The following is an 11,273-nucleotide window of genomic DNA, read 5'->3' as shown; positions in this document are numbered from 1 at the left end:
GTCAGCTCGTGCTACAAGTCGATGGTATCACTGTATGAATCGAGGTCAGTTTAGGAGCAGCTGCTGATGGAAGGAAGCAAGTCCAGGCTAATAAATGGAAGCATCTCCTGGTCAGGTGTTAGAGGTGGCTGTAATGATGTCTGTCATTGTAAAAACCAGAGGGCAGTCTGATCCGAGTGCTTGCTGACTGATGTTTAGGAGTATCTTGTTTTCCAGCTGTAATGAGAGGAAAGCTAAATATGATGAGCCATTACAGCTTGTGCTGAAGTTGTGAATGTGCCCCCAGATGTTTCCTTTAGTGGTAAATTATGTTCTGGCACTCTGGTAGTCCTATCTGTGGCATGATCTGGAGAACCGTGTCTGGGTGCAAGCCTTGTGTGCGTGTTTCCATGAACCTTGCTTTCCTTCTCTCTTCAGAGTAAGTGCAGGATGCTTCCTTGCTGTTGGTGGATTCATCCAGGAGGCTGTCAGAAGGCCAATTGCAGTATTCGTTACTCAGAGGGACAGGATGGGAATGGAATGTCGTTGCCACTAGTCAAAAGTAAGTTTCTTATGTCATGAATGATATAATTTTGATTATTCTGAGCAGTTGCAGTGTGGTAGATGATTTCATGATACCATTTAGTTGGGAGCGCAGGGAAGAGTTGTGAGAAGTGCAAAGGTAGTTTCTGTTTTGGCTGTGAAAATGGTGGAGTTTTTTTTGGGAGGGCAATGTCTAGGCATCCTGTAAGCAGGCCCCCTCTGAGAGATTGGGCTTGGCTTGCTGCTTTGCTGTGCCTTCCTGCCTGCTCCCTGTGCTTGCTGCATCTGATACCAGTGGTCATGGAACAGGCTCCCCGGGGCTGTGGGCCTGGCCCTGAGCTGCTGCAGCGTAAAGGCTGTTTGTGTTTGGGTGGCCCTTCCTGGAGCATCGGGTTGGACTTGATGATCCTCGTGGTTCCCTTACAACTTGGGATATTCTGTGGTTCTATGATCATGGTGGTTTGCCTTGGAATTACCAGATGATTTTTTTCCCCCAATTTTTTTTATGGCATTTGAACTCATAGTTTCAGTTCTAAATGTGGGAGAGGAGTTAAATAAGGGTAGGGTGAGGTGCTTCTTTTTTTTTATATTCTCTTAGGTGACTGTGTTTTCTGCCAATGCTGTGGTAGTGCTGTAGCCGGGGATGTTCCTAGTGCTCATGAAAAGGCTCTGCTGGCAGCACAGAATTTGACTGTTTGACTGCCTGCTGGATTAATTTCTGTAGATTGAACAAACCATCTCATAAAGCATACAATCAGTTTATTTTTTGAAAGGCTGCCAGCTTTTGAGGTCGCTGAGAAGTCTTGGTTTATCAGTCACTAGCAGCTTGCTGAAGCTTGAAGTAGTTGAATCGTCCCGTACAGAGCTGTTAAGTAAAACCTTATAATTACTTTGGTGTTGGAGCTCTGAGCTAGGCTGTACCGCTGGTGTGTGTGCCTGTGCTGCAGATGGCATCCTTCCTCATCCTTCTCCTCCCAGCTGTGCTCCTCATTGGCAGAAGGTATCACCATCAGCTTTCTACCTCACACAGCAGTTGTTATCTGAGCAGAGCCATGGTCGCTTCCCAGCTTCTCTGTGGCACCCCCCTAGGCTGTTCTCTCCTTTTCTGTTGGTGTTCTGTGCAGTCTTCAGTTTGCCCTTAGATGCCAGGCCACTTGAAAAGAGTTTTCAAATTATATCCATCCTGATTTCTTTGTGTTGTCTTTTTCTTTTTTTTTTTTTTTTTTAAACAAAAAACAAACAAACGAAAAACAGAAAAAAACGAGGAACACTCTGGAATCTTCTGTATGAATCACCATTTCAGACTTGCCCAATATTGCTCTCCAGGCTATTGTTCTCTAATGTGTTTAGTTCAAGATCAGTCCCTGTCCTTTGTACTCCCGGCTTTTCTGTCCTGTACGGATTCATCTGTGTTTCTCTTCAGCCTGCTTTCCTTCCAGTGCTGACAGTTGTGAGGAACTCGTAGTTGTGTCAAGGAGAATGAATGCTGCAGCACACATTCCTTCTTGATGTGTAGCAGGTGCTGGTGATAGCAGAGCCCCTGTTCTCTGTGAGCAACTTGTGCTTAGCCTGCATTCACTGAGCTCTGATCTGCTAAGCTTGTGAGAAGATGAAACAGAGCTTCCAGCTACTTCTCTGGGATTGTGGTTTGCACTGCTTTGACTTTAGTCCTGCTGGCCTGTGATGGACAAGGCAGAGGTGTTGGGATACTGAGAAAAGTGTTTGTGTTTGGAACTGTGGATTTTACTTTATTTCTTAGCAATCACTGGGGACCGCTGAAGTTTAGCAAAGGAGCCTTAGTGGTGTGGTTGCCTCAGGTGTACCTGATCTCATGATGGTATGTGGCCTTTTAGCAGAGTTCAGGCTCTGACCCCTCAAAACAGTGACTAGAACGAGCTGCAGGTGATAGCAAGGCTAATCCAGTAAGGTTTGGATGAAGCTGTCACAGAAGAGTTACCTGTCCTTATGAGCATGGCTGGTGTGTGGTGTATATTACTGAGACCTTGTGTTTGATGAAGTAGATGCCGCTAGGTCGGGACATTAAGGCTTTGGATGTGACAAGTTGGAATCCTATTCTGAGCCCAAATTCAGCAAACAGTTACTGCTAAACAGGGGCCTCAGGCATATGTTTTAAGTTTCTCTGTTTCCTGTAGAACCTAAACACGTGTTTATAGCTTTGCAGAGTTTATATGGCCCACGAGCCATGTTTTGCATAGGGAGAAAGGTGTCCTTGAGTATCTTGTGTTCTCTTTGGCAGGGACGTGGTAAAAACCAGTCCTGGATGTTTGGTGAGGGAGCAGCGCTGAGAGAGGCGAGCCAAGTGGTGGTAGGAGTCCTGAGTCACTGGGTTTCTGTGCCTCTGTGTGGAGCTTTGTGCTTAAGAAAGATCCAGATTAGCTTTGGGTAAGCCTCTGAGCTTCTGGATGCTTCTCATAACCAGTTCAAACCTGTCAAAAGCTTGAGGATATTGTACTGCTGATACAATGAGTCTTTGCTATCGGCTGAAGAAGTAGGCATTGGAATGCAGAGCGTAAGTGCTAGCTGCAGTAGATGATAGTATAGCTTGAGAAAGGCTGCCCCTGGGAGCTCTGGTAGTTTAGATCTTAGTAGCATCTGGTATTCTAAAGCGTGACTACTTCACCTGATGTACTTCTCTTTGTATTGTTGGCTCTTCATAGTTGGTGGGTAATTTCAGCATCCAGCCCAGCAAAGACTACTGGTTGGCGGACAGGCTTCTGTACTTCTCCTTGGAAGGCAGGAGGATGCAGGGAGTAACATTTTGCTGAAGGCAGAGTGATTTTAGAAACCGCAGAAGGTCAACTTCAATAGGGATCATAGCGTCATAGAATTGCTCAGGTTGGATAAGACCACCTTTAGGTGGTCAAGTCCAACCGTAACCTAACCAAACTTACCCTAAACCCGGCAACCTGCTGCCCAATCACGTCCCTGAGCACCACATTCAAATGGTTCTTAAACACATTCAGGGACGGTGACTCAACCACCTGCTTGGTTCTTCCTTAGAGGAGAAAGCTGTCAGAGATGTCACTGCAGGAGCTGGTACGGAAACTGGACAGAGGTGTGTCCTTGGCTTTCGAGAAGTTCCAGGACCTAAGAATCCTCCTGGAGAAAGTGATTGTGGGGAAGCCAGAGACACTGCAAGTTCCATCACAGCTCCCACAAGAACTGTGGTGTTAAATCTCATAGAATCATAGAATTGCTCAGCTTGGAGAAGGCATTAAGGATCATCAAGTCCAACCACAACCTAACCAGACTAGCCTAACTCTAACAGCCCTCCACTCAGTTTTGTCACTGAGCACCGCATCAGAATGATTTTTACACACATTCAGGGATGGTGACTCAACCACCTCCCTGGGGAGCCTATTCCAGTGCTTAGCAAGCCCTTCTGTCAAGAAGTTTTTTCATGATATCCAACCTAAACTTCCCCTGGCGCAGCTCAAAGCCATTACTCCTCGTCCTGTCACCAGTGAGAAGAGACCAGCCCCGCTCTTGCTGTAAGCACCTTTCAGGTATCTGGAGAGAGCAATAAGGTCTCCCCTCAGCCTCCTTTTTCCCAAGCTGAACAGCCCCAGTTCCTTCAGTCGCTCCCTGCAGAACATATTCTCCAATCCTTTCCCCAGCTTTGCTGCCCTTCTTTAAACCTGCTTCTGCACCTTGACGTCCTTTGTGAATTGGGGTGCCCAAAACTGAACACAGTACTTGAGGTGAGGCCTCGCCAGGGTCAAGTGCAGGGGCAGGATGACTTCCCTAGTCCTGCTCCCCACTCCATTCCTGACCCAAGCTACGGTGCCGTTGGCCTTCTTGGCCACCTGGGCGTGCTGCTGGCTCATATCCAGCTGACTGTCCATCAGTACACCAAGGTCCCTTTCCATCAGGCAGCTTTCCAGCCTCTCCTCCCCAAGCCTGCAGGGTTGCTTGGGTTTGTTGTGACCAAAATGCAGGACCCAGCACTTGTCCCTATTGAAACTCATCCAGTTTGTCCTGGCCCATTGATCCAGTCTATCCGGGTCCCTGTGTAGCACCTCTCTCCCATCAGGCAGCTCGACCATCCTTCTGAACTTGGTGTTGTCTGCAAACTTACTGAGGGTGTGCTCCATCTCCTCGTCAAGATTGTTAATAAAGGTGTTGAATGGAAGCATCCCCAGTACTGAGCGCAGGGGGACATTGGAGTGACTGGCTGCCAACTGGATTTAACTCCATTGACTGCAACTCGTTGGCCCCATTTTCCAGCCAGTGTTTCACCCAGTGCAGCATACGCCCATCTAAACTGTGGGCAGCCAGCTTCTCCATGAAGATGTTGTGGGGTACAGCGTCAGAGGCTTTACCACATTAACAGCCTTATCCTCATCTGCTAAGTGGGTCACCTTGTCATAGAATGGAATTACCATTCATAAACCCATGCTGACTGGACCTGATCCCCTGGTTGATCTTTAATTGGTCCACGATGGCTCCTGAGATGATCCATTCCATAACCTTTGCTGTCGCTGAGGTGAGACTGATAGGGCAGGGCCTGCTGGGTTCCTCGTCCCTACCTAGCAGCACAGGGGATTTTATTCCCAGGGAGTAACAAATCTTGCTATTAAAGACTGAGGCAAAGAAGGCATTAAGTAGCTCAGCCTTATCCTGATCCTTAGTCACCAAGTTGCTCTTGGTGTCCAATGAGGAATGGATTCTCCCTAGCCCTCCTCTTGCTGTTGTTGTATTAATAGAAATATGTATTGTTGTTTACCTTAGTGGCCAAGTTCGGTTCTAGCTGGGCTTTGGCTTTCCTAATGTTGTCCCTGCACAGCCTTGCTACATACCTGTTATCATCGTAAGTAGCTTGCCCACTCTTGCAGAGACCGTACATTTCCTTTTGCTCTTGAGTTCCAGTCAGAGGTTTCCGTTCAGCCAGTCCAGCCTCCTTGCCTGTTGTCTTCTATGTCTTGGGGATGGTCAGCTCCTGCTCCTTTTAAATTACTTGCTTAAAGTATTGCTAGCCTTCCTGGGTTCCCACGCCCTCCAAAGCTACCTCCCGAGGGACTCTCTCAGCCATGGTCCTAGAAAGGATAAAGTTTGCCCTCTGGGAGTCCGAAGTAGCAGTTCTGCTGACTCCCCTCTGTGGTTTATCGAGGACTGAGAAATCTGGCATCTCACCATCACTATATGCCAGACGGCCTCCAACCTTTCCATCTCTTACAAGACCTTTTCTGTTAACAAACAGCAGGAGTTTGCTTCCCCTTGTTGGCTCCTTCACCATCTGTGTCAGGAAGTTCTCTCCCACACACTCTAGGGACCTCCGGGACTGTTCCCTATCTGCAGCATTAGGAATCCAGCAGATGTGTGGGACGTGGAAATCCCCCACAAGAACAATGGGGAGAGACCTTGAGACCTCATCCAACCACCTATAAAGTGTCTTGTCCGCATCTTCATGCAGTTGGGTGGCCTGTAGCACGCTCCTGCGGTAATGTCAGTTTTACTGGCCTTTGCTTTTATTTTGACCCATAAGCTCTCACCCCTATCATTGCCATCACTGATTTCCATACATTCACATTCTTTCCTAACATAGAGGGCTACATCCCTGCCTTGCCTGCCTTGCTTGTCTCTTTTGAAAAGCTTTAGAAAAAGAAGTGGGAAGCTGAATTGATACTTGGGAAAATGAGAAATGTTTACAATAGTTTTGCAGAAGAAGCCCTCAGTAGGCAGTCATTCTGTTCCACTTTTGGCTAGGCACCAGTTGCTTGTCTTCCAGAATGTCTGCATATGGATGAATCACAGCACGATCCTGGGAATTTTTAAGCAAGGTAGAAAGGAGGACCCGGGCAACTTCAGGCTGGCGAGCCTCAGCTTTGTGCCTGGGAAAATCATGGAGCAGATCCTCCTAGAAGTGATGTTAAGGCACACACAAGACAGAGACCCAAGAGAGCCAGCATAGTTTGACCAAGGGCAGATCTTGCCTGATCAATTTGGTGGCCTTGTATGATGGAGTGATGGCTTGTGTCGTCGGGGGAAGGGCGATGGATGTCATCTACCTGGACTTCTGCAGAGCCTTTGACATGGTCCCTCACCACATCCTTCTCTCTAGACTGGGGAGGTGTGGATTTTGTGACTGTTCAGTGGATTAGGAATTGGCTGGCTGGACACAGCCAAAGGGTTGTGATCGATGGTTCTGTGTCAGGGTGGAGGCTGATCACAAGTGGTGTCCCTCAGAGTTTGGTCTTGGGACCGATGCTCTTCAACATCAGTGACACAGATGATGGCATCGAGTGCGCCCTCAGCAGGTTTGCAGACGATACAAACTGAGCAGCGCAGTTGATACATTGGAGGGAAGGGAAGCCATCCAGAGGGACATGGGCAGGCTGGAGAGGTTATGGGTGTCCCATCCCTGGAGGCATTCATGGCCAAGCTACCCATGTTTGACTTCTTTGTTTATCAGTGGGGCAAGAGGAAAATCCTCTTTCTTATTCTTTTTTCTTTTTTTTTTCTTTTCTGTAAAACTGCAAAAGCACTCGGGGGAAGTTGGATGGCATCAAGGGCACGTGTTTTGGATTCTGCTTAGGTGGAGATAACTGTAAGGAAGGGAAAGAACACTTGTGGGGCAGGGGGGGTTGCTTAACAACCTACAGTGAAGTACAGAGCACTTTTCATGTAGTGTTCAATCACTGTTTTCTGAAAGGCAGTACAGTTCTGAGCTAAGCAACAATTAAGCCAGTGATTTTCAACATCAGTTTCTGATGATAGTGGCTACCTGTGTTCAGAGGGCACACTTAATTCACTGTGCCTGTGGAAATTCTGATGAGCAATTAGCAAAAATACCCTTGTTGTTAGAGAGAAACAAGAACGCTGTCCTCCAAAAAGTAATCAGTGCCATTTCAGTAAGTGACACCTCTTCATTGTACAGGAGGGAAAAAAAAGCAACAAAACAAAGCCTACAGGTGAGCCTAGCATATTAGTAAAATCAGAACAAAATGTTAGGAAAGACAAGACTGTGCTTGAGTATTCCCAGTAATTAGCGCCTGAATTCCAGAATGGGTTTCTGAACCTTTCTTTCATCCTCCAGGTCCTATGAAGGACGGTGCCTTCATTGTAATCTCCATCAGAAATGCCTCCTTTCTCAGTGAAAATCCAGCCACTGGATTAAGGGCAAAAATGATGTGCGGAGTAGAAGTTGTTACTTTTTCTCTCTGAATACAGCCTGCTTCAACACACTTTAAATCAGAAAACCTTTAAAACCGATGCAAAGAGAAGCATGTTTGGTTGTTTTGTGTTGTTTTGTTTTAAATAGCTTTGAACAGCCAGATCAAGTAGCTAAGAAGCCTCGTTCCAGCTTTTCTGTACTAAAGGAGTCACGGTGAGTGTTTTCTCTAACAGTTGTAGCGTTGGGACACACGCTTCTCTTTTTGTCATCGACTGAGTATTGTTCTCTCTCCTTATTAATATCTTGCAGTGTAGTACGTTTCACGTGTAATGAAAAGCTGGTGTCCAGAAGATCACTGGGGCCAGATCCCAATGTTGCTGCACTCATCAGTAACACGTGTCCAAGCCCTGATGTATCTGAAGCTGATCCGGAGGGAATGCGAGCCAGAATCAGCTGACGCAGTGCCAGCAAGCTTTCAGTCAAGGCCTTAAGGAAGGATGAAGATGCAGGCTGGGAACATCACCCGATTTGACCACGTGTAACTTGATGCTAGAAATACACCAAGTCCTTGCTCCCTGCATAGCAAGAGATTCCTCCATTCTCCTCCCAAGGCTGCCAAAGTAACTTCTGTGTGATGAGTGCTGAGATCAAACTTTGTGTCGCTCCTTGCAAGTTCTGTGGTAGCGAGATACTGTGTTACCCACTCACAGGTATCGTGCCTTTGGTAACAGGGCGTAACACAATGAATCCTGTACCAGCGCCGCAAGGGACCCTGATGCCAGGGTGAAGGCTGATGTTGCAGATGCCTTCCTGTCACTGGAATACATGGAGTTTACAGAGCCTTGGACGTGGGGCTGTGCTGCTTTATTTATCTTTGTTGTTTCCTTCTGGTTACAGGAAGCGTCTGTCCCTTCTGCCGCTGTGAAGTTGCTGCGGGGAATGAAACCATCTGCAGCTGTGGAAGGGCGGTCACTGCATGAGGAGGGGCTGCGCATTCAGACATATGGAACTTGATGTGAGTGTTTGCCTAAAGATGTGTTCTCAAACTCAGTCCCCCAAACCAATGAAGGAGGCTACATGTGCTTTTACAGGCTAGGTTCATTGACTTTAAAATGATACTGGTGTTGATGACTAGGAGGGGCCTGGGCGGTTGTACAGGGAAGATGATTGAATGCTGCCAGAGATCTGTGTTTATCAGCCAGGAAACAGTGGGCATTGGGCTCCCGTGAGCTGAGCTTGATACTGATGTACCGGGACTCTTCTCTCCTGGATATCTTCAGAGAACATTGTTCTAGCTGCTTGTAGTTTTCAAGCGCGGGGAAGGAAACGGTGGTAAAGAACTAAGAACCTTCCAGATAGTTTTGGATAGGGCGGTGGATGTAGCCTACCATGATTTCAGCAAGGCATTTGATACTGTCCCCCATGACGTCCTTATAACAAAGCTGAGGGAGTGTGGAATAGATGAGTGGACAGTGAGGTGGGTTGAGAACCGGCTGACTGTCAGCACACAGAGGGTCGTTGTTGGCAGTGCAGAGTCCGGTTGGAGACCTGTAACTAGCAGTGTCCTCCAGGGGTCGGTGCTGGGTCCGGTCTTGTTCAACGTCTTCATCGATGACCTTGACGAGGGGACAGTGGCCGCCCTCAGCAAGTTTGCTGATGATACGAAGTTGGGAGGATTGGCTGACACGCCTGAAGGCTGTGCTGCCATTCAGCGAGACCTGGCCAGGCTGGAGAGCTGGGCAGTAAGAAACTGGATGAGGGTCAACAAAAGCAAGTGTAGAGTCTTGCACCTAGGGAGGAATAATTGCATACACTAGTACAGGTTGGGGGATGACCTGCTGGAGGGGAGCTCTGCAGAGAGGGACCTGGGTGTCCTAGTGGACAACAGGTTGGCCATGCCATCAGTGTACCCTCATGGCCAAAAAGGCCAGTGGCATTCCATGGTGCATTAGAAAAAGCATGGCCAGCAGGTCAAGGGAGGTGATCCTCCCGCTCTACTTTGCCCTGGTAAGGCCTCATCTGGAGTACTGTGTCCAGTTGTGGGCTCCTCAGAACAAAAAGTACAGGAATCTCTTGGAAAGAGTCCAGCAGTTCTTTCTTTCTGAATGTTCTTTCTTTCATTCTTTCTTTCCAGAGATCATCATTGGGGAGCATTTTTATCTGATTCAGACTCTTTGCTTTGCCGTGATATTGTATTCAGGTGATTTGCTTTACTCTTGCATTTCTAGACCTTGTTTTGCTTTGCTTTCTTTTCCCTGTTTGTTTGTTATTTCCCCGCTTAGCTTTTCTGTAGTGCCCCTTTTGCTTTGCCTTCCATGGTCTTTGTTTCACTTTTGTCGGTTCTTTGTCTTTCCTGTTCCTTTCTTTGCATTCTTCCTTACTGAGAGCATTCTTTTCCTTTTGAGACAATGTATTTTCTCTTTGTTTTGTGTTTCTCCTTTCCTTTTCACTCTTCCTTGCCTAGCTTTACCTTCCTTGTCCCTTCCTTCCTTGTCCCCTAGCCTGTGCCTTTCCTCTTACTTTCCCTTCACTTACCTGATGTTCTCTCACCCTCGATTATTCTGTGTATTCGTTTCTGACTTCTTAAACTCCAGCCTCCTGTTTTGGCTTTCCTGCTCTGCTTGATGCATTTGCTGTCTTATTCTCATTACCCAGGTGGGTCCACGCCTCCTGAGCAAGGCTGCCTGTTCCCTTGTGGTGGTCTTGCAGCTTTTCCTCTGATGGCAGGCTAGATTGATGCCCGGTAGCTACCCTGACCTCCTCCTTGGCATGACTGCAGGTGCTCTGCCTTCCTCCAGAGAGATGTTTTGTTCTAATTGTCATCTGCAGACCCATTTTGGGCTGCTGACCCTGATGTAGCATCTCTGGTGGGCTTAGCAGCGTGCCCTGTAGCTACCCTTTCCTCCTGCCAGGCATGGATGCTGAGCTTTTGGGGTCCTCCAGACTCAGTTGTCATCTCTGCATTCTTTTCATCTGTGCATTTCCGTGCTGCGTTTCCCCTTGGGTGCGTTTCCCTTGATTGCGTTTCCCCTTTAGAGCTTTTCCCCTTTAGAGCTTTACCCCTTGAATGCGTTTCCCTTGAGTGTGTTTCCCTTGAGTGCTTTTCCCCTTGATAGCTTTACCCCTTAAGTGCGTTTCCCTTGAGTGCGTTTCCCTTGAGTGCTTTTCCCCTTGAGAGCTTTTCCCCTTGAGAGCTTTTCCCCTTGAGAGCTTTTCCCCTTGAGAGCTTTTCCCCTTGAGAGCATTTCCACTTTTGGTGCATTTCCACTTTTGGTGCATTTCCACTTTTGGTGCATTTCCACTTTTGGTGCATTTCCACTTTTGGTGCATTTCCACTTTTGGTGCATTTCCACTTTAGTGCTTTTTCTTAGTGCTCTTTTTCTCCTTCATTTTTTTTCCTTCATGTCTCTTGTTAGTGCTCTTCCGTGCTGCTCTTCCGTGCTGTTCTTCATTAGTAGTTTTCTTTAGTGGTTTTTTACCTATATTCTTTCCTCTGGTGGCTGGCTAGGTCTGTGCATGGTCGCTACCCTTACCTCTTTCTTGGCATGACTGCAGATACAGTCTTTTCCTTTGCTTTTTTACGCTGTTGTTTCTGCTGTATGGCTTGATGATTGAT

General features: G+C 47.4%; 1 long non-coding RNA gene across 1 annotated transcript; it reads left to right on the top strand.

The window, feature by feature from the left end:
* On the top strand, window positions 1–8,374 carry LOC140248706 (uncharacterized). Its single transcript, XR_011902875.1, has 4 exons — window positions 1–110; window positions 418–541; window positions 7,805–7,870; window positions 7,967–8,374. It is a non-coding gene; the product is annotated as an uncharacterized lncRNA (long non-coding RNA).
* Window positions 8,375–11,273: the final 2,899 nt, after the last annotated feature.

The sequence above is a fragment of the Excalfactoria chinensis genome, chromosome 2 (assembly GCF_039878825.1).
Source record: "Excalfactoria chinensis isolate bCotChi1 chromosome 2, bCotChi1.hap2, whole genome shotgun sequence".
Lineage (NCBI taxonomy): Eukaryota > Metazoa > Chordata > Aves > Galliformes > Phasianidae > Excalfactoria > Excalfactoria chinensis.
The sequence above is the reverse complement of the archived record's forward strand: the minus strand, read 5'-3'. Positions and strand labels throughout refer to the sequence as shown.